The following is a 21283-nucleotide window of genomic DNA, read 5'->3' as shown; positions in this document are numbered from 1 at the left end:
TCTGCCTTGGTCGCTGTGGATGGACTCTGCAGCTCCAAACCTGCTGAACATCCCCGCTGTCAGGGCGTCGACGATGGTCTCTGCCTCCTGGTCAGGCAGAGCATAGGCCTCGGGCCATTTTGTGAAATAGTCCATGGCCGTGAGCACCCAGCGGTTTCCACTGTCTGTGGTGGGGAACGGCCCAACTACATCCACTCCCACCCTCTCCATGGGAGCCCCCACTGGGAACTGTTGGAGCTGAGCATGAGAGCGGCCTGGGGGCCCTTTCTCGCTGTGCAGTTGTCACAGCGGCGGCAAAAGTCTTCCACATCCCTCTTGTGCTGCCCCCAGTAAAAGCCCTGACGGAGGCGGCGCAGTGTTTTTGTGACCCCAAAGTGTCCAGTCCCCACCCCCCATGAGTACTCTGGAGCACAGCCTCCCACAATGCTTTTGGGACCACCACCTGCCACCTCTCCTCCCCCGTAGCTGACTCCTTCCATGCCCGCTGTAACACGCCATCAGCCAGCCGCAGTCGCTCAAACTTTGACCACAACCCTTTGGTCGCGAGTGAGAGCGCTGTCACCTCTTCCCATGGTGGCCTCACCTGCGCCTCTACCCACTGTAGCACTGGCTGTAGGTCTGTGTCCCGTCCCTGCTGCTGCCCCCATTCAGCCACGTCGACAGTCTGCAGCTCACAGCAGACAGGCCCGCTCGCCCGACACACTGTGGCACAGACCCCCTCCTCTGCACACAGCTCTCTCTCCCGTCCCTCTCTCCGTTCACAGTGGCGGCAGCCGTCTGCAGTACAGGGCTGACGGGACATGGCGTCGGCGTTGGAGTGGCGTGCCCCTGCCCTGTGCACCACCGTGAAGTCATACGGCTGAAGCTCCTCCAACCAGCGTGCCACCTGCCCCTCTGGCTCTCTGAAAGACATGAGCCACTGGAGAGCAGAGTGGTCAGTCCTTACAGTAAAGGGCAGACCACCCAGGTAGTACTTGAAGTGTTTGACGGAAGCCACAACAGCCAAGAGCTCCCGCCGGGTGACACAGTAACGGCGCTCATGTTTGTCAAATGTTTTGCTGAAGTACGCCACCGCTCTATCCCCCTCTGGCCCCACCTGGGCCAGCACCCCACCCATGCCCACATTGCTCGCGTCTTTGTCCAGGATAAAGGGCAATGTGAGGTCAGGGGGGGCGAGCACGGGGGCCTCGATCAGTGCACGTTTGAGGGTGTTGAACGCCTCCTCACACTCCACTGTCCAAGTGAAAGCCTTGTCCTTCGGCAGCAGGCGGTTCAGTGGAGCAGCAACGCTTGAGAAGCCCCGTACAAACCTCCTGTAGTACGAGGCCAGGCCCAGGAAGCTCTTCAGCTGACGCTGGTCGGTGGGGGTGGGCCAGTCTCTGACAGCCGCTACCTTGTCCTCCATGGTGCTGATCCCCTCCTTCCCCACTCGGTGGCCCAAGAAGGACACCTCTCTCCTCATGAAGTGGCACTTCTCGGGGTGGAGCTTCAGACCTGCGGCAGCCACCCTCTCCAGCACACACCGTAGCGCCCCCAGGGCTGACTGGAAGGAGCTGCCATGGGCCAGGATGTCATCGAGGTATACCAGACACTGCTGTCGGGGGATGCCATCCAGCACCCTGTCCATCAAACGCTCAAAAGTAGCTGGAGCGTTGCACAGGCCAAAGCACAGGACCTTGAACTGCCAGTGTCCTCTGTTAGTGAAGAACGCAGTTTTGGCTCTGGCCTCTGGGGAGAGGGGCACCTGCCAGTAGCCACTGTGGAGGTCTAGTGAGGAGAACCAGGAGGACCCCCTAACCAGGTCCAGCGACTCATCGATACGTGGTATGGGGTATGAGTCCTTCCTGGTTACCTCATTCAGCCGCCTGTAGTCCGCACAGAACCTCAGCTTGCCCCCCTTCTTCGGAACCATGACGACTGGCGCCGCCCAGGGGCTGTCTGAGGGCTCAATGAAGTCTGCCCGCTGCATCTCCAACACAGCCTTGTCTGCCGCCTCCTGGCGTGCCAGCGGGATACGGCGGGGACGCATCTTGATAGGTGGAGCATTACCTGTGTCGATCTCATGCTGCACCAGATGAGTCTGACCCACCTCTTCCTCACTCAGCGCAAAGCTGTCTCTGAATTCAAACAGCAACTGCCTCAACCGTTCCTGCTGCTCGGGGTCAAGACCAACACAGTTCCTCCCCCATATCTCCCTCACTGCAGACAGTGTCCTCTCCCCTCCCATCTGGGGTAGCTGGGCTGGGGGGGCGCGGCCCGGGCTCACAGAGGACTGTGTCGTGGAGGTAGCTGGGGGAATGTAACGCAACGCCTTAGGTGACAGGGGAAAGTCACACCCAGATGTGGGGGAGGGGGGGCAGCCATGAGTCTCTGCTGCTTTAACTGTTGGAGTAAAGGGTTTGTTGGGTTGAGTGAATGCGACATCAGGGGCCATGGTGACCTCTGGCCCTCCCTGGAAGCTCAGTGTGCCCCTATTTAGGTCTAACTGGCAGCCTGTGCTCCTAAGAAAGTCCAACCCCAGGATACAAGGGTCCTGCACAGCCGCCACCCACACAGGATGACGCACAGTCCTGCCCCCTACTGTCAGAGTCATTATTCCCTTCCCTTTCATGGGTGCCAGCTCACCTGTGACTGTGCGGAGCTGCACAGTTGTAGGCTCACACTGAGTCCAACCTGGCACAATATCTGGCCTCACCAGGGTTACTGTGGACCCAGTGTCCACCAGGGCGGAGCAGGGCACCCCCTCCACAGTGACAGGGACATGACAAAAGTCCCCAACACAGGTCCGGCCCACCACAACAACAGGCTCCATCCGCTTGCCCTCGTCTGCTTCTGGGGAAGTGGAGCCTTGCTTCCCCGTCTGTGCCGGTGGGCTCCTCCTGAAGAAGATGGTGGTTGGGATAGAAAGCCAGGGGTCCGCACTACCCGGTCTATGCGGACCCCGAGCCGTTTCCCTGAGCTCTGGGGGACATGGGGCAATCTCGGCGCAGATGGCCTGGCTGGCCACAACCCCAGCAGACCCTGGGACCAGGGCGTGTGTTTCGTGCCGCCTGTAGCGACACAGCACGAATGAGTTCTGTCATTTCAGCCACCCATGCAGGCTTTTCCGGCTCCGGGCTGCTCTGCCCCCAGCTCGCACAGAGGGTCTGTCTCCCTGCACCCCCACCAAAGCCCCAGCTGAAGCCCCAGCCCACACCAGCTCCCTCTCCAAAGCCATCTCCAAGGCTACCTGCAATGACTCAGGATGAGCCAGCTGGGTCTGTATGCGCAGCTCCGTAGGAGAGAGCGCCTGTATGAACTGGTCCCGTGCTAGTTCGCTCTGCACGGAGGGGGGCATGTGAGCATATGCCCGCCGAGAGAGGCTCTCAATGTCATTAGCTAGCACCCGTAGAGGCTCTCCAGGCTGCCTGCGTCTATTACTCAGTTCGGAGCGCAGTAGCCCGGGCTGTACACACTGTCCATAGCGCCTCCTCAGTGCTCCCACTAAAGCACCATAATCACGTTTGTCCTCGGGGCTAATCAATATCAAAAAGGCCAGAGCTTCATCCGTGAGGCATAAAGCCAACTGCAGTGCCCAATCTTCATCCGACCACCCCCTAAAATGAGCTAACAGTTCAAACTGAGCATGAAAAGCTTCCCAATCCGCCTTACCGGAATACTTCGGGGTCTTAACGGATCCGGACGCAGCCGGGAACTGGGCGCCGCCATGTTTGTTTACATCCTGAGCCCCAGATTCCTCGTCCCGCCGCGTCGACGTCACCCCTTCGGTCCGCCCACCAGAATCCGCGCGAAACACAGTCGACGAAGCACTCATGCCCGCTTCAGCCGCCATCACTCTAACGTCCTCCCTCAAGCGGCCTCTGGGCTCCGATGCCCTGGCGATCTCCTCAGCCAGAACCCCCGACGTCCATGCACACGCACCTCCTTGGCCATAATCGTCCCCTACCTCCACCTTCACTTTCGGATTCCCTCGAAGCATCTTCAACCCCTGTTCTCACCTACGGTAGCTAGCCACAGAAGTCAGCCAGCTAGCTGGCTAACTTTTATCAACGTTTTTACTTCTGACACCAATGTAATGACCTGACTAGATCACAAAAGAACAACTGTCCAGACAGAGGTCCAGACAGAGGATTGAGTTTACGAATGGACGGTTTATTAAACCAACTTTACACAGGCTACTGTTTGGCCGTAGCCCACGCCAAATAAATGAAAGATAACCCACAAGCCAATCGTGACCTTCTCTTGTGAAGCCCAGATGTAAAGAGAGAGAACAAAGGCTAAACCTGGTCTTAACTTCCAATGCTCCATCCCCCTGCCCAACCCCCCCTCCACGCCACTCCGCCAACCGCCAGGATGCCCGGCATCAGAACATTCCAGGCATTCCCGTGATTGGCAGATAGCAGGTTGATTGACATGTCGGACCCCGCGAACACTGGGTACTGGTAGGTACAACACAACCATCTACTAGCCTAACACATAACACACAGCTGTCTGTTAATGATGGGAAGTTCGGCTCTTTTCTGAGAGCCGGCTCTTTTGACTCGGCTCCCAAAGAAGAGCCGGCTCTTTCGACTCCCGAACGGCTCTTTATTTAGGATCTTTTGTAGCCTATATTTTACCTTAACTTTGAAAAAAAATCATGGTTTATGTGTTGAAAACCCTTTTGCTTTCAGTGTTTTTATGAGAGACCTTATAATGCCTAATTCTGTGCATTTATTCTGTGACAAAACCACTCTTACATTTGTTTATTTCAATTAAACTTTTTTATTGCACAAATTAACAATAAACTTCAAACAAATCCACAGAACAGAATCAAAACCAGAACCAAACTCCAGCAAACAGCATTAGTCCTCAGGGCAGGTTGGCATTCAGGAAGATCAGATGCCTCAGCTTGGATGGGCTGATAGGCCTGATACGATTTCGCCTCTCCGTGAGTATCTGCCCTGTTTTGGAGAAGATTCTCTCAGAAGGAACTGATGTGGCAACAATACATAGTCTCCCCTCCATCACATCAGTTGCAGTAGGAGAGGTTATACTTGCACGCATGGGGATGGCAGTAGACGTTACAGCAGCTGTTGTTCTGGTATGAGACACACCAGGATCAGTAGATGGTGAGCTGGCTTGCCCTCTCTCCTCTAACTGCACTGTAGGATGGACAGTTCTTGTATGTCTATGCAGGTTTGTGGTGGAACCTGCTCTTATAGTGACCTTCGTTTTGCAGTGAAGGCACTCTGCTTTCTTGTTCCCAATATCTTTAAACTGCAGCCAGATGCTGCTTCGCTTTCTAGTGTCACTCATAGTTAAACGACACGACAATGCAAGACGCACACACGCTCCTCAGTCCGCTCTGTCTCTCTCTTCACTTGCAGTGGAGTCAAGTGGTGTGTCTGCCCCGCCCCCTCTCTGTTTACACATCCTTAATTCTCACGTGAATGCCGCATGCTGGTCGCCATGCTGGCCAATCATAACAGACCTCTGTGAAAGTGAAACCTAAGCAGCGAATGGGCAAAAAACTGGGAGCCGGCTCTCACTCGATGCGAGCCGGCTCTTCTGATTCACTACAAAGAGCCGGCTCTCAGAGCCGATGCTTGTGCGCATGACCCATCACTACTGTCTGTGCGGGTCGCTACAATACATTATCTAAATTAGTTAGTCATAAAAGTATGCATTATTTACATTGAAGAACTACAAAAATAGTGATTTTGTCAGACAGTGTAGGCAGCAGCTCTATACATTTACATTTATATTTTGGTCATTTAGCAGACGCTCTTATCCAGAGCGATTTACAGTTAGTGAGTGCATACATTTTTCATACTATAGAGATGAGATTATTTGAAATTAAATAATAAAGTCATCAAATGAAACAAATATTTGATTAAAGTAAAGTAATGTGAATAACTGATGGTTAATAAGTGATAAGCAGTCAATACCATTAAGGGACTTTTATTAATAGTTTTATTATGTGAACTCAACCCTCATAATGCATAGTGCATTGAATATCAAAAAACAATCGACATCGAAAACCGTGATTATTATTTGAAATAATCTAACCGAAACCGAACCGACCTCAAAAAGCATTAATCGCTCAGTACTATGGAATACAAATGGAAAAGCATAAAATGTTTATTATCAACCAGTTCCACATAAAGTGTGGGTTCTGTGGCAAATATATGACGGTAGGACTTCCTTTTAGATTTAGTGTGGGTTCTGTGCCAAATATATGACGGTAGGACTTCCTTTTAGATTTAAGTCCTCGTTAGTATAGTGGTCAGTATCCCCGCCTGTCACGCGGGAGACCGGGGTTCAATTCCCCGACGGGGAGATCAATTTTTATTTATTTTATATTTCTGTTTGTGAGATAAGCATCATAATAAAAGTCCATTCAGATTTTGACTTTACCCCTCTATATTTTTCTGTACTTATTTCTATCTTGGTCTCTCAGGCCAGTACTACAATTACGACAGCAGAAAAGTGTTGACTAAACAGCGCCACATACTGGACAAACAGAGGAACATCTTGCCCCTGATCAGACTTCTATTTTAACCTCCGCTGGTCTAGTAATGCTTATATTATTGCTTATTGCTTTTTGAGCTTGCTGATTATCTCGGTGACTATGTAAAGTCAATTTGGTTGTCTTAAAAAGAGCTTAAAATACAATGTTATATTGTAATTATTATTATTAAGAATGACTTCCAGACTCAACAAAGCATTCTGATCACACTTTGAATCAAACTAAACAAAGCACTACTGTTCTAACCCCCTCCTAAGGCCTTTCCTAAAGAGAAGATTTGCAGTGCACTGAAGTCTGTGTTTGACCTGAATGTAATGAGTTTTGCTGGGGGTCAGATGGGTGCGGTCAACGGTATGAGGCCAGTTGGGGTGCCTGACCGCTCCAGTGTCCAGTCAGAAGAGGTATGGATCGGGGTGGTGTACGGACTGGCCGCTACTATGATCCATGAGGTGAGTGTGTGTGTGTGTGAAAACATTGAGTGACACATTTTGTACAGTCATTTGAGTAAATTCAACAAACGGTACAAATGTTTTAATGTTATATGACTTACTATCCTCTCTCATCTTCCACATTTCAAACCAAAATATCCAGACAACTGACCAATTAATAAATCAATCCCAATATCTCACCCCTCTCTCTCTCTCTCTCTCTCTCTCGCTCTGTGTCAGGGTATGCTGGAGGAGGGTCTACGTACGGCAGAGGGCTGCTACCGGACCGTGTGGGAGCATCTGGGCATGGCCTTCCAGTCCCCTGAGGCCTACTGTGAGAAGGGTATCTACCGCTCCCTGGCCTACATGAGGCCTCTCAGCATCTGGGCCATGCAGCTGGCCCTGTACACCTCACCACCACGGGACCAGGCCCCCGGACCACCACCATACCTACTGGCCAAGCCCCTCGGACCACCATCACCACCATACCTACTGGCCAGGGCCCCAAGACCACCATTACCACCATACCTACTGGCCAGGGCCCCAAGACCACCATCACCACCATACCTACTGGCCAGGGCCCCAAGACCACCATCACCACCATACCTACTGGCCAGGGCCCCAAGACCACCATCACCACCATACCTACTGACCAAGCCCCCAAGACCACCACCACCACCATACCTACTGACCAAGCCCCCAAGACCACCACCACCACACCATCTACTGAGATAGAGGGAGAACCAGGACAGAAGGAGAGTCAGGACCAGAACCAGGGCCAAGTTTAGTAGGTTAACTGTTGTTGAAAGTAGCTGATTGCGCCACAGAGACTGAGTTGCTGGGACAGGTTCAGAGGGGGTACCAGGACAGAAGGAGTCAGGAGCAGCGCCAGGGCCACGTTCGGTAGGCAACCGTTGTCGAAAGTTGCAGATAGAACTGTTATGAATAGACCTGAAATGATTCCTTCTTCAGAGAGCGGTATGTTTGGTCAATCAATCAATCAATCAAATGTATTTATAAAGCCCTTTTTACATCAGCATATGTCACAAAGTGCTTATACAGAAACCCAGCCTAAAACCCCAAACAGCAAGCAATGCAGATGTAGAAGCACCGGTGGCTAGGAAAAACTCCCTAGAAAGGCAGGAACCTAGGAAGAAACCTACAGTGGAATCAATCCTCTTCTGTCTGTGCTGGGTGGAGATTATAAGAGCACATGGCCATTAAGGCCAGATTGTTCTTCAAGATGTTCAAATGTTCATAGATGACCAGCAAGGTCAAATAATAATCACAGTGGTTGTAGAGGGTGAAACAGGTCAGCACCTCAGGAGTAAGTGTCAGTTGGCTTTTCATAGCCGAGCATTCAGAGGTCGAGAGAGAGCGAGAGAGAGAGAGAGAGGTTGAGAGAGTGAGAGAGAGAGAGAGGTTGAGAGAGTGAGAGAGAGAGAGAGAGAGAGAGAGAGAGAGAGAGAGAGAGAGAGAGAGAGAGAGAGAGAGGAAAACAGCAGGTCTGGGACATGGTAGCACGTCCGGTGAACAGGTCAGGGTTCCGTAGCCGCAGGCAGAACAGTTTAAACTGGAGCAGAAGCACGACTAGGTGGACTGAGGACAGCCAGGAGTCATCAGGCCAGGTAGTCCTGAGGCAAAGTCCTAAGGCTCAGGTCCTCCGGGAGGGGAGGGAGAGAGAGAATTAGAGGGAGCATACTTAAATTCACACAGGACACCAGATAAGACAGGAGAATTACACCAGATATAACAGACTGACCCAAGCCAGACATAGACTATTGCAGCATAGATACTGGAGGCTGAGACAGGGTGGGTCGGGGGACACTGTGGCCCCGTCCAACGATGCCCCGGAACAGGGCCAACCAGGTAAGCAATGACCCTCAGCAGGCCAAAGTCACAGGGAAGGTCACTACATGTCCAGGAGGGTCTGTTCGCATCACAAAGCGCTACAAACTGAAAAATCTCGTCCCACAGGGCTCAAACAACCAACATTTAGGTCAAAAGTCTAACCTACTGCGCCACAGAGACTTGTGCTTGTATTGACCCTCAGCAGGCCAAAGTCACAGGGAAGCTCAATAGAAGTCCAGAAGGAAAAGAAAGGAGAACCAAGGCACTCTTCATATAATTAATTAAAATGCCTTTATTAGTATGGCATGTTCAATAGAAACAATATATATTTTTTAAATCAGACGCGTTTTTGGCTGCATGACCTTCGTCAGGGAGTATAAAGAAATAATACTAGTCCAGAAGGGTTGGTTCACATCACAGAGCACTATAAACTGAAACATCTTGTAACTTGGTGGGCTCAAACCACTAACCTTTAAATGAACAGTCTAACGCGCTAACAAATTGCACCACAGAGACCACTGTTGGCATTGACCCTCAGCAGGTCAAAGTCATAGGGAAGCTCACAACAAGTCCAGGAAGGCGCATTCACGTCACAGAGCACTACAAACTGAAAAATCTCATCCATGGGTGAGCTTGAACCACCAAGCTTTAGAAGTCCAGTAACTGTAGTTTTCTAACTTTTGTAAGCTTTTTGAATGGTCTTCAATGGGCAAAAATGTAGCGCAATGGTCTTCATCGCAAAATGTCATAAAAAGGTATCTGGCAGAAGTACATTTATCCACAATCATGAATATCATTTAATATATATCTTCTCACCGTCCCCCCCTACTCACAAGGCAGGCAATACGCTTGACCTCATCTTTACTAGATGCTGTTCTTCTACTAATCTCACTGCAACTCCCCTCCATGTCTCCGACCACTACTTTGTATCCTTTTCTCGCTCTCCTCTAACACTACTCACTCTGCCCCTACACAGATGGTAATGCGCCGCCGCAACCTTCGCTCTCTCTCTCCCGCTACTCTCTCCTCTTCCATCCTATCATCTCTTCCCTCTGCTCAATCCTTCTCCCTCCAATCTCCTGATTCTGCCTCCTCAACCCTCCTCTCCTCCCTTTCTGCATCCTTTGACTCTCAATGTCCCCTATCCTCCCGGCCGGCTCGGTCCTCCCCTCCAGCTCCGTGGCTTGATGACTCATTGCGAGCTCACAGAACAGAGCTCCAGGCAGCTGAGCGGAAATGGAAGAAAACTAGACTCCCTGCGGACCTGGCATCTTTTCACTCCCTCCTCTACATTTTCTTCATCTGTTTTCTGCTGCTAAGACCACTTTCTACCACTCTAAATTCCAAGCATCTGCCTCTAACCCTAGAAAGCTCTTTGCCACATTCTCCTCCCTGCTGAATCCTCCCCCCCCCCCTCTCTGTGGATGACTTCATCAACCACTTTGAAAAGAAGGTTGACAACATCCGATCCTCGTTTGTTAAGTCAAATGACACTGCTGGTCCTGCTCACACTGCCCTACCCTATGCTTTGACTTCTTTCTCCCCTCTCTCTCCAGATAAAATCTTGCGACTTGTGACTGCAGGCCGCCCAACAACCTGCCCGCTTGACCCTATCCCCTCCTCTCTTCTCCAGACCATCTCCAGTGACCTTCTCCCCTACCTCACCTCGCTGATCAACTCATCCTTGACCGCTGGCTATGTCCCTTCCGTCTTCAAGAGAGCGAGAGTTGCACCCCTTCTCAAAAAACCAACACTCGATCCCTCTGATGTCAACAACTACAGACCAGTATCCCTTCTTTCTTTTTTTTCCAAAACGATTGAGCGTGCCGTCTTTAGCCAACTCTCTTGCTATCTCTCTCAGAATGACCTTCTTGATCCAAACCAGTCAGGTTTCAAGACTGGTCATTCAACTGAGACTGCTCTTCTCTGTGTCACGGAGGCTCTCCGCACTGCTAAAGCTAACTCTCTCTCCTCTGCTCTTGTCCTTCTAGACCTGTCTGCTGCCTTTGATACTGTGAACCATCAGATCCTCCTCTCCACCCTCTCCGAGCTGGGCATCTCCGGCGCGGCTCACTCTTGGATTGCGTCCTACCTGACCGGTCGCTCCTACCAAGTGGCGTGGCGAGAAGCTGTCTCCGCACCACGTGCTCTCACCACTGGTGTCCCCCAGGGCTCAGTTCTAGGCCCTCTCCTATTCTCGCTATACACCAAGTCACTTGGCTCTGTCATATCCTCACATGGCCTCTCCTATCATTGCTACGCTGACGATACACAACTAATCTTCTCCTTTCCCCCTTCTGATAACCAGGTGGCGAATCGCATCTCTGCATGTCTGGCAGACATATCAGTATGGATGACGGATCACCACCTCAAGCTGAACCTTGGCAAGACGGAGCTGCTCTTCCTCCCGGGGAAGGACTGCCCGTTCCATGATCTCGCCATCACGGTTGACAACTCCGTTGTGTCCTCCTCCCAGAGTGCGAAGAGCCTCAGCGTGACCCTGGACAACACCCTGTCGTTCTCCGCTAACATCAAGGCGGTGACCCGATCCTGTAGGTTCATGCTCTACAACATTCGGAGAGTACGACCCTGCCTTACACAGGAAGCGGCACAGGTCCTAATCCAGGCACTTGTCATCTCCCGTCTGGATTACTGCAACTCGCTGTTGGCTGGGCTCCCTGCCTGTGCCATTAAACCCCTACAACTCATCCAGAATGCCGCAGCCCGTCTGGTGTTCAACCTTCCCAAGTTCTCTCACGTCACCCCGCTCCTCCGCACACTCCACTGGCTTCCAGTTGAAGCTCGCATCTGTTACAAGACCATGGTGCTTGCCTATGGAGCTGTGAGGGGAACGGCACCTCCGTAGCTTCAGGCTCTGATCAGTCCCTACACCCAAACGAGGGCATTGCGTTCATCCACCTCTGGCCTGCTGGCTCCCCTTCCTCTGCGGAAGCATAGTTCCCGCTCAGCCCAGTCAAAACTGTTCGCTGCTCTGGCACCCCAATGGTGGAACAAGCTCCCTCACGACGCCAGGACAGCGGAGTCACTCACCACCTTCCGGAGACATTTGAAACCCCACCTCTTTAAGGAATACCTGGGATAGGATAAAGTAATCCTTCTACCCCCCATTTTTTTTTTTTTAAATAATTTGTAAAGTGTTTGTCCCACTGGCTATACGGTGAATGTACCTATTTGTAAGTCGCTCTGGATAAGAGCGTCTGCTAAATGACGTAAATGTAAATGTAAATGACAGACAATTGCCCGCCATTTTTCCAGTAGGTATAGTAACTTGTCATCTTTCATGTTCAACAACCCACCAATAACATCTGAAAATAGGAATCACAGAAGGTCAAAAGCATGCTTACTGCAAGTCCAGGAAGGTCTATCTAAAACATCAATAGAAGTGAGAAGCTGTCGTCCTTGGGTGGGCTCGAACCACCAACCTTTAGATTAACAGTATAACGCACTAACCAATTGCACCACAGAGACTTGTGGTAGTATTGACCATCAGCAGGCCAAAGTCACAGAGAAGCTCATGACATGTTCAGTAAGAAGGCTTTCACATCGAGGAGCACAGAAGGTCAAAAGCATGCTTACTGAAAGTCCAGGAAGGTCTTTCCATATCAATAGAAGTGAGAAGATGTCATCCCTGGGTGGGCTCGAACCACCAACCTTTAGATTAACAGTCTAACGCGCTAACCAATTGCTCCACAGAGACTTGTGATATGCTTGACCATAAGCAGGCCAAAGTCACAGGAAAGCTCATGACATGTTCATTCAGACGCTACACATCGAGGAGCACTGCAAACGGAAAAATCTCTTCCCTGGGTGGGCTCGAACCACCAACCTTTAGATGAACAGTCTAACACGCAAACCAGTTGCGCCACAGAGACTTGCTGTGTCAGTGAACCTAACCATCTGCGATCTTATTCTACATGGAGTTTTAAACACAACAACACTTTGTTCAAATGGTTGTATCTACTTGCAATGAAAGTGACGCAGCATTTTCAAGGAAGTAGTAATGTAGTTTTCTAACTTTTGTAAGCTTTTTGATTGGTCTTCAATGGGCAAAAATGTAGCGCAATGGTCTTCATCGCAAAATGTCATAAAAAGGTATCTGGCAGAAGTACATTTATCCACAATCATGAATATCATTAAATATATATCTTAAACGACTGCATTTTCGTGAATGTAATATATAATCGCCAAGCCCATACAAAATATTAGGGGACTGACCATGGAAGTATGATGTAATGGTGAGTCACTTTGATGGCGTATAGGTACACATACACACACACACACACTATCTCAACATTTTCCTCCAAATAATTCCTCCACACTAACGATTTTCTTATAGCTGTATTCATATTGATAAATGTTGTGGTCATTAAAGACATAAATGTAAATGATGAGGATCTTCATGCCAGATTGACATAAATGACATTGTCATACTAGCCGGATTAATACGAATATATGATATGTTCCTTGGAGACCACAGAATAAAAACATAATATGCCATTTAGCAGACTCTTTTATCCAAAGCGACTTACAGTCATGCGTGCATACATTTTTGTGTATGGGTGGTCCCGGGGATCGAACCCACTACCTTGGCGTTACAAGCCCCGTGCTCTACCGGCTGAGCTACAGAGGACCACAATGGTCAAGATATTGAGTAACAGAAGATGACAGACAATTGACCCCCATTTTTCCAGTAGGTATAGTAACTTGTCATCTTTCATGTTCAACAACCCACCAATCACGTCTGAAAATAGGAATCACAGAAGGTCAAAAGCATGCTTACTGAAAGTCCAGGAAGGTCTTTCCATATCAATAGAAGATGTCGTCCCTGGGTGGGCTCGAACCACCAACCTTTAGATTAACAGTCTAACGCGCTAACCTGTTGCGCCACAGAGACTTGCTGTGTCAGTGAACCTAACCATTTGCGATCTTATTCTACATGGAGTTTTAAACACAACAAAACTTTGTTCCAATGGTTGTATCTACTTGCAATGAAAGTGACGCAGCATTTTCAAGGAAGTAGTAATGTAGTTTTCTAACTTTTGTAAGCTTTTTGAATGGTCTTCAATGGGCAAAAATGTAGAGCAATGGTCTTCATCGCAAAATGTCATAAAAAGGTATCTGGCAGAAGTGCATTTATCCACAATCATGAATATCATTTAATATATATCTTAAACGACTGCGTTTTCGTGAATGTAATATGTAATCGCCAAGCCCATACAAAATATTAGGGGACTGACCATGGAAATAGGATGTAATGGTGAGTCACTTTCATGGCGTATAGGTACACATACACACACACACTGTATCAACATTTACCTCCAAATAAGTCCTCCACACTAACAATGTTATTATAGCTGTATTCATATTGATAAATGTTGTGGTCATTAAAGACATAAATGTAAATGATGAGGATCTTCATGCCAGATTGACATAAATGACATTGTCATACTAGCCGGATTATTACGAATAAATGATATGTTCCTTGGAGACCACAGAATGGTCAAGATATTGAGTAACAGAAGATGACAGACAATTGACCCCCATTTTTCCAGTAGGTATAGTAACTTGTCATCTTTCATGTTCAACAACCCACCAATCACGTCTGAAAATAGGAATCACAGAAGGTCAAAAGCATGCTTACTGAAAGTCCAGGAAGGTCTTTCCATATCAATAGAAGATGTCGTCCCTGTGTGGGCTCGAACCACCAACCTTTAGATTAACAGTCTAACGCGCTAATCAATTGCGCCACAGAGACGTGTGGTATGCTTGACCATAAGCAGTCCAAAGTTACAGGAAAGTTCATGACATGTTCAGTCGGACGCTTCACATCGAGGAGCACTGCAAACGGAAAAATCTCATCCCTGGGTGAGCTCGAACCACCAACCTTTAGATTAACAGTCTAATGAGCTAACCAGTTGCGCCACAGAGACTTGCTGTGTCAGTGAACCTAACCATTTGCGATCTTATTCTACATGGAGTTTTAAACACAACAAAACTTTGTTCCAATGGTTGTATCTACTTGCAATGAAAGTGACGCAGCATTTTCAAGGAAGTAGTAATGTAGTTTTCTAACTTTTGTAAGCTTTTTGAATGGTCTTCAATGGGCAAAAATGTAGAGCAATGGTCTTCATCGCAAAATGTCATAAAAAGGTATCTGGCAGAAGTACATTTATCCACAATCATGAATATCATTAAATATATATCTTAAACGACTGCATTTTCGTGAATGTAATATATAATCGCCAAGCCCATACAAAATATTAGGGGACTGACCATGGAAGTATGATGTAATGGTGAGTCACTTTCATGGCGTATAGGTACACATACACACACACACACACACTATCTCAACATTTACCTCCAAATAATTCCTCCACACTAACGATGTTCTTATAGCTGTATTCATATTGATAAATGTTGTGGTCATTAAAGACATACATGTAAATTATGAGGTTCTTCATGCCAGATTAACATAAATGACATTGTCATACTAGCCGGATTAATATTAATAAATGATATGTTCCTTGAAGACCACAGAATGGTCAAGATATTGAGTAACAGAAGATGACAGACAATTGACCCCCATTTTTACAGTAGGTATAGTAACTTGTCATCTTTCATGTTCAACAACCCACCAATCACGTCTGAAAATAGGAATCACAGAAGGTCAAAAGCATGCTTACTGAAAGTCCAGAAAGATCTTTCCATATCAATAGAAGATGTCGTCCCTGGGTGGGCTCGAACCACCAACCTTTAGATTAACAGTCTAACGCGCTAACCAATTGCGCCACAGAGACTTGTGTTATGCTTGACCATAAGCAGGCCAAAGTCACAGGAAAGTTCATGACATGTTCAGTCGGACGCTTCACATCGAGGAGCACTGCAAACGGAAAAATCTCATCCCTGGGTGAGCTCGAACCACCAACCTTTAGATTAACAGTCTAATGAGCTAACCAGTTGCGCCACAGAGACTTGCTGTGTCAGTGAACCTAACCATTTGCGATCGTATTCTACATGGAGTTTTAAACACAACAAAACTTTGTTCCAATGGTTGTATCTACTTGCAATGAAAGTGACGCAGCATTTTCAAGGAAGTAGTAATGTAGTTTTCTAACTTTTGTAAGCTTTTTGAATGGTCTTCAATGGGCAAAAATGTAGCGCAATGGTCTTCATCGCAAAATGTCATAAAAAGGTATCTGGCAGAAGTGCATTTATCCACAATCATGAATATCATTTAATATATATCTTAAACGACTGCGTTTTCGTGAATGTAATATGTAATCGCCAAGCCCATACAAAATATTAGGGGACTGACCATGGAAATAGGATGTAATGGTGAGTCACTTTCATGGCGTATAGGTACACATACACACACACACACACACTATCTCAACATTTACCTCCAAATAATTCCTCCACACTAACGATGTTCTTATAGCTGTATTCATATTGATAAATGTTGTGGTCATTAAAGACATACATGTAAATTATGAGGTTCTTCATGCCAGATTAACATAAATGACATTGTCATACTAGCCGGATTAATATTAATAAATGATATGTTCCTTGAAGACCACAGAATGGTCAAGATATTGAGTAACAGAAGATGACAGACAATTGACCCCCATTTTTCCAGTAGGTATAGTAACTTGTCATCTTTCATGTTCAACAACCCACCAATCACGTCTGAAAATAGGAATCACAGAAGGTCAAAAGCATGCTTACTGAAAGTCCAGAAAGATCTTTCCATATCAATAGAAGATGTCGTCCCTGGGTGGGCTCGAACCACCAACCTTTAGATTAACAGTCTAACGCGCTAACCAATTGCGCCACAGAGACTTGTGGTATGCTTGACCATAAGCAGGCCAAAGTTACAGGAAAGTTCATGACATGTTCAGTCCGACGCTTCACATCGAGGAGCACTGCAACGGAAAAATCTCGTCCCTGGGTGAGCTCGAACCACCAACCTTTAGATTAACAGTCTAATGCGCTAACCAGTTGCGCCACAGAGACTTGCTGTGTCAGTGAACCTAACCATTTGCGATCTTATTCTACATGGAGTTTTAAACACAACAAAACTTTGTTCCAATGGTTGTATCTACTTGCAATGAAAGTGACGCAGCATTTTCAAGGAAGTAGTAATGTAGTTTTCTAACTTTTGTAAGCTTTTGAATGGTCTTCAATGGGCAAAAATGTAGAGCAATGGTCTTCATCGCAAAATGTCATAAAAGGTATCTGGCAGAAGTGCATTTATCCACAATCATGAATATCATTTAATATATATCTTAAACGACTGTGTTTTCGTGAATGTAATATGTAATCGCCAAGCCCATACAAAATATTAGGGGACTGACCATGGAAATATGATGTAATGGTGAGTCACTTTCATGGCGTATAGGTACACATACACACACACACACACACTATCTCAACATTTACCTCCAAATAATTCCTCCACACTAACGATGTTCTTATAGCTGTATTCATATTGATAAATGTTGTGGTCATTAAAGACATAAATGTAAATGATGAGGATCTTCATGCCAGATTGACATAAATGACATTGTCATACTAGCCGGATTAATACGAATAAATGATATGTTCCTTGGAGACCACAGAATTGTCAAGATATTGAGTAACAGAAGATGACAGACAATTGACCCCCATTTTTACAGTAGGTATAGTAACTTGTCATCTTTCATGTTCAACAACCCACCAATCACGTCTGAAAATAGGAATCACAGAAGGTCAAAAGCATGCTTACTGAAAGTCCAGAAAGATCTTTCCATATCAATAGAAGATGTCATCCCTGGGTGGGCTCGAACCACCAACCTTTAGATTAACAGTCTAACGCGCTAACCAATTGCGCCACAGAGACTTGTGTTATGCTTGACCATAAGCAGGCCAAAGTCACAGGAAAGTTCATGACATGTTCAGTCGGACGCTTCACATCGAGGAGCACTGCAAACGGAAAAATCTCGACCCTGGGTGAGCTCGAACCACCAACCTTTAGATTAACAGTCTAATGAGCTAACCAGTTGCGCCACAGAGACTTGCTGTGTCAGTGAACCTAACCATTTGCGATCTTATTCTACATGGAGTTTTAAACACAACAAAACTTTGTTCCAATGGTTGTATCTACTTGCAATGAAAGTGACGCAGCATTTTCAAGGAAGTAGTAATGTAGTTTTCTAACTTTTGTAAGCTTTTTGAATGGTCTTCAATGGGCAAAAATGTAGCGCAATGGTCTTCATCGCAAAATGTCATAAAAAGGTATCTGGCAGAAGTGCATTTATCCACAATCATGAATATCATTTAATATATATCTTAAACGACTGCGTTTTCGTGAATGTAATATGTAATCGCCAAGCCCATACAAAATATTAGGGGACTGACCATGGAAATAGGATGTAATGGTGAGTCACTTTCATGGCGTATAGGTACACATACACACACACACACACACACACACTATCTCAACATTTACCTCCAAATAATTCCTCCACACTAACGATGTTCTTATAGCTGTATTCATATTGATAAATGTTGTGGTCATTAAATACATAAATGTAAATGATGAGGATCTTCATGCCAGATTAACATAAATGACATTGTCATACTAGCCGGATTAATACGAATAAATGATATGTTCCTTGGAGACCACAGAATTGTCAAGATATTGAGTAACAGAAGATGACAGACAATTGACCCCCATTTTTCCAGTAGGTATAGTAACTTGTCATCTTTCATGTTCAACAACCCACCAATCACGTCTGAAAATAGGAATCACAGAAGGTCAAAAGCATGCTTACTGAAAGTCCAGAAAGATCTTTCCATATCAATAGAAGATGTCATCCCTGGGTGGGCTCGAACCACCAACCTTTAGATTAACAGTCTAACGCGCTAACCAATTGCGCCACAGAGACTTGTGTTATGCTTGACCATAAGCAGGCCAAAGTCACAGGAAAGTTCATGACATGTTCAGTCGGACGCTTCACATCGAGGAGCACTGCAAACAGAAAAATCTCGACCCTGGGTGAGCTCGAACCACCAACCTTTAGATTAACAGTCTAATGCGCTAACCAGTTGCGCCACAGAGACTTGCTGTGTCAGTGAACCTAACCATCTGCGATCTTATTCTACATGGAGTTTTAAACACAACAAAACTTTGTTCCAATGGTTCTATCTACTTGCAATGAAAGTGACGCAGCATTTTCAAGGAAGTAGTAATGTAGTTTTCTAACTTTTGTAAGCTTTTTGAATGGTCTTCAATGGGCAAAAATGTAGCGCAATGGTCTTCATCGCAAAATGTCATAAAAAGGTATCTGGCAGAAGTGCATTTATCCACAATCATGAATATCATTTAATATATATCTTAAACGACTGCGTTTTTCGTGAATGTAATATATAATCGCCAAGCCCATACAAAATATTAGGGGACTGACCATGGAAATAGGATGTAATGGTGAGTCACTTTCATGGCGTATAGGTACACATACACACACACACACACACTATCTCAACATTTACCTCCAAATAATTCCTCCACACTAACGATGTTCTTATAGCTGTATTCATATTGATAAATGTTGTGGTCATTAAAGACATAAATGTAAATGATGAGGATCTTCATGCCAGATTGACATAAATGACATTGTCATACTAGCCGGATTAATACGAATAAATGATATGTTCCTTGGAGACCACAGAATTGTCACGATATTGAGTAACAGAAGATGACAGACAATTGACCCCCCATTTTTCCAGTAGGTATAGTAACTTGTCATCTTTCATGTTCAACAACCCACCAATCACGTCTGAAAATAGGAATCACAGAAGGTCAAAAGCATGCTTACTGAAAGTCCAGGAAGGTCTTTCCATATCAATAGAAGATGTCGTCCCTGGGTGGGCTCGAACCACCAACCTTTAGATTAACAGTCTAACGCGCTAACCAATTGCGCCACAGAGACTTGTGTTATGCTTGACCATAAGCAGGCCAAAGTCACAGGAAAGTTCATGACATGTTCAGTCGGACGCTTCACATCGAGGAGCACTGCAAACAGAAAAATCTCGACCCTGGGTGAGCTCGAACCACCAACCTTTAGATTAACAGTCTAATGCGCTAACCAGTTGCGCCACAGAGACTTGCTGTGTCAGTGAACCTAACCATCTGCGATCTTATTCTACATGGAGTTTTAAACACAACAAAACTTTGTTCCAATGGTTGTATCTACTTGCAATGAAAGTGACGCAGCATTTTCAAGGAAGTAGTAATGTAGTTTTCTAACTTTTGTAAGCTTTTTGAATGCTCTTCAATGGGCAAAAATGTAGAGCAATGGTCTTCATCGCAAAATGTCATAAAAAGGTATCTGGCAGAAGTGCATTTATCCACAATCATGAATATCATTTAATATATATCTTAAACGACTGCGTTTTCGTGAATGTAATATGTAATCGCCAAGCCCATACAAAATATTAGGGGACTGACCATGGAAATAGGATGTAATGGTGAGTCACTTTCATGGCGTATAGGTACACATACACACACACACACACACACACTATCTCAACATTTACCTCCAAATAATTCCTCCACACTAACGATGTTCTTATAGCTGTATTCATATTGATAAATGTTGTGGTCATTAAATACATAAATGTAAATGATGAGGATCTTCATGCCAGATTAACATAAATGACATTGTCATACTAGCCGGATTAATACGAATAAATGATATGTTCCTTGGAGACCACAGAATTGTCAAGATATTGAGTAACAGAAGATGACAGACAATTGACCCCCATTTTTCCAGTAGGTATAGTAACTTGTCATCTTTCATGTTCAACAACCCACCAATCACGTCTGAAAATAGGAATCACAGAAGGTCAAAAGCATGCTTACTGAAAGTCCAGAAAGATCTTTCCATATCAATAGAAGATGTCATCCCTGGGTGGGCTCGAACCACCAACCTTTAGATTAACAGTCTAACGCGCTAACCAATTGCGCCACAGAGACTTGTGGTATGCTTGACCATAAGCAGGCCAAAGTCACAGGAAAGTTCATGACATGTTCAGTCCGACGCTTCACATCGAGGAGCACTGCAAACGGAAAAATCTCATCCCTGGGTGAGCTCGAACCACCAACCTTTAGATTAACAGTCTAATGCGCTAACCAGTTGCGCCACAGAGACTTGCTGTGTCAGTGAACCTAACCATTTGCGATCTTATTCTACATGGAGTTTTAAACACAACAAAACTTTGTTCCAATGATTGTATCTACTTGCAATGAAAGTGACGCAGCATTTTCAAGGAAGTAGTAATGTAGTTTTCTAACTTTTGTAAGCTTTTTGAATGCTCTTCAATGGGCAAAAATGTAGAGCAATGGTCTTCATCGCAAAATGTCATAAAAAGGTATCTGGCAGAAGTGCATTTATCCACAATCATGAATATCATTTAATATATATCTTAAACG

General features: G+C 46.2%; 17 non-coding genes across 17 annotated transcripts; 1 reads left to right on the top strand and 16 right to left on the bottom strand.

Moving 5' to 3' along the window:
• Positions 1 to 6250: 6250 nt before the first annotated feature.
• Positions 6251 to 6322, top strand: trnad-guc. The gene has a single exon. It is a non-coding gene; the product is annotated as a tRNA-Asp (tRNA).
• Positions 6323 to 12434: 6112 nt separating this feature from the next.
• trnan-guu lies at positions 12435 to 12508 on the bottom strand. The gene has a single exon. It is a non-coding gene; the product is annotated as a tRNA-Asn (tRNA).
• A 101-nt stretch (positions 12509 to 12609) lies between these two features.
• Positions 12610 to 12683, bottom strand: trnan-guu. Its single transcript has one exon. It is a non-coding gene; the product is annotated as a tRNA-Asn (tRNA).
• Positions 12684 to 13631: 948 nt separating this feature from the next.
• trnan-guu lies at positions 13632 to 13705 on the bottom strand. The gene has a single exon. It is a non-coding gene; the product is annotated as a tRNA-Asn (tRNA).
• Positions 13706 to 14492: 787 nt separating this feature from the next.
• Positions 14493 to 14566, bottom strand: trnan-guu. The gene has a single exon. It is a non-coding gene; the product is annotated as a tRNA-Asn (tRNA).
• Positions 14567 to 14667: 101 nt separating this feature from the next.
• On the bottom strand, positions 14668 to 14741 carry trnan-guu. The gene has a single exon. It is a non-coding gene; the product is annotated as a tRNA-Asn (tRNA).
• Positions 14742 to 15534: 793 nt separating this feature from the next.
• On the bottom strand, positions 15535 to 15608 carry trnan-guu. The gene has a single exon. It is a non-coding gene; the product is annotated as a tRNA-Asn (tRNA).
• Positions 15609 to 15709: 101 nt separating this feature from the next.
• On the bottom strand, positions 15710 to 15783 carry trnan-guu. Its single transcript has one exon. It is a non-coding gene; the product is annotated as a tRNA-Asn (tRNA).
• A 793-nt stretch (positions 15784 to 16576) lies between these two features.
• trnan-guu lies at positions 16577 to 16650 on the bottom strand. Its single transcript has one exon. It is a non-coding gene; the product is annotated as a tRNA-Asn (tRNA).
• A 100-nt stretch (positions 16651 to 16750) lies between these two features.
• trnan-guu lies at positions 16751 to 16824 on the bottom strand. Its single transcript has one exon. It is a non-coding gene; the product is annotated as a tRNA-Asn (tRNA).
• A 791-nt stretch (positions 16825 to 17615) lies between these two features.
• Positions 17616 to 17689, bottom strand: trnan-guu. The gene has a single exon. It is a non-coding gene; the product is annotated as a tRNA-Asn (tRNA).
• Positions 17690 to 18663: 974 nt separating this feature from the next.
• Positions 18664 to 18737, bottom strand: trnan-guu. Its single transcript has one exon. It is a non-coding gene; the product is annotated as a tRNA-Asn (tRNA).
• A 101-nt stretch (positions 18738 to 18838) lies between these two features.
• trnan-guu lies at positions 18839 to 18912 on the bottom strand. The gene has a single exon. It is a non-coding gene; the product is annotated as a tRNA-Asn (tRNA).
• A 795-nt stretch (positions 18913 to 19707) lies between these two features.
• On the bottom strand, positions 19708 to 19781 carry trnan-guu. Its single transcript has one exon. It is a non-coding gene; the product is annotated as a tRNA-Asn (tRNA).
• Positions 19782 to 19882: 101 nt separating this feature from the next.
• On the bottom strand, positions 19883 to 19956 carry trnan-guu. Its single transcript has one exon. It is a non-coding gene; the product is annotated as a tRNA-Asn (tRNA).
• Positions 19957 to 20753: 797 nt separating this feature from the next.
• trnan-guu lies at positions 20754 to 20827 on the bottom strand. The gene has a single exon. It is a non-coding gene; the product is annotated as a tRNA-Asn (tRNA).
• A 101-nt stretch (positions 20828 to 20928) lies between these two features.
• Positions 20929 to 21002, bottom strand: trnan-guu. The gene has a single exon. It is a non-coding gene; the product is annotated as a tRNA-Asn (tRNA).
• Between the last annotated feature and the right edge of the window lie 281 nt (positions 21003 to 21283).

This window comes from Coregonus clupeaformis, chromosome 16 (genome assembly GCF_020615455.1).
Source record: "Coregonus clupeaformis isolate EN_2021a chromosome 16, ASM2061545v1, whole genome shotgun sequence".
Taxonomy (NCBI): domain Eukaryota; kingdom Metazoa; phylum Chordata; class Actinopteri; order Salmoniformes; family Salmonidae; genus Coregonus; species Coregonus clupeaformis.
The sequence above is the reverse complement of the archived record's forward strand: the minus strand, read 5'-3'. Positions and strand labels throughout refer to the sequence as shown.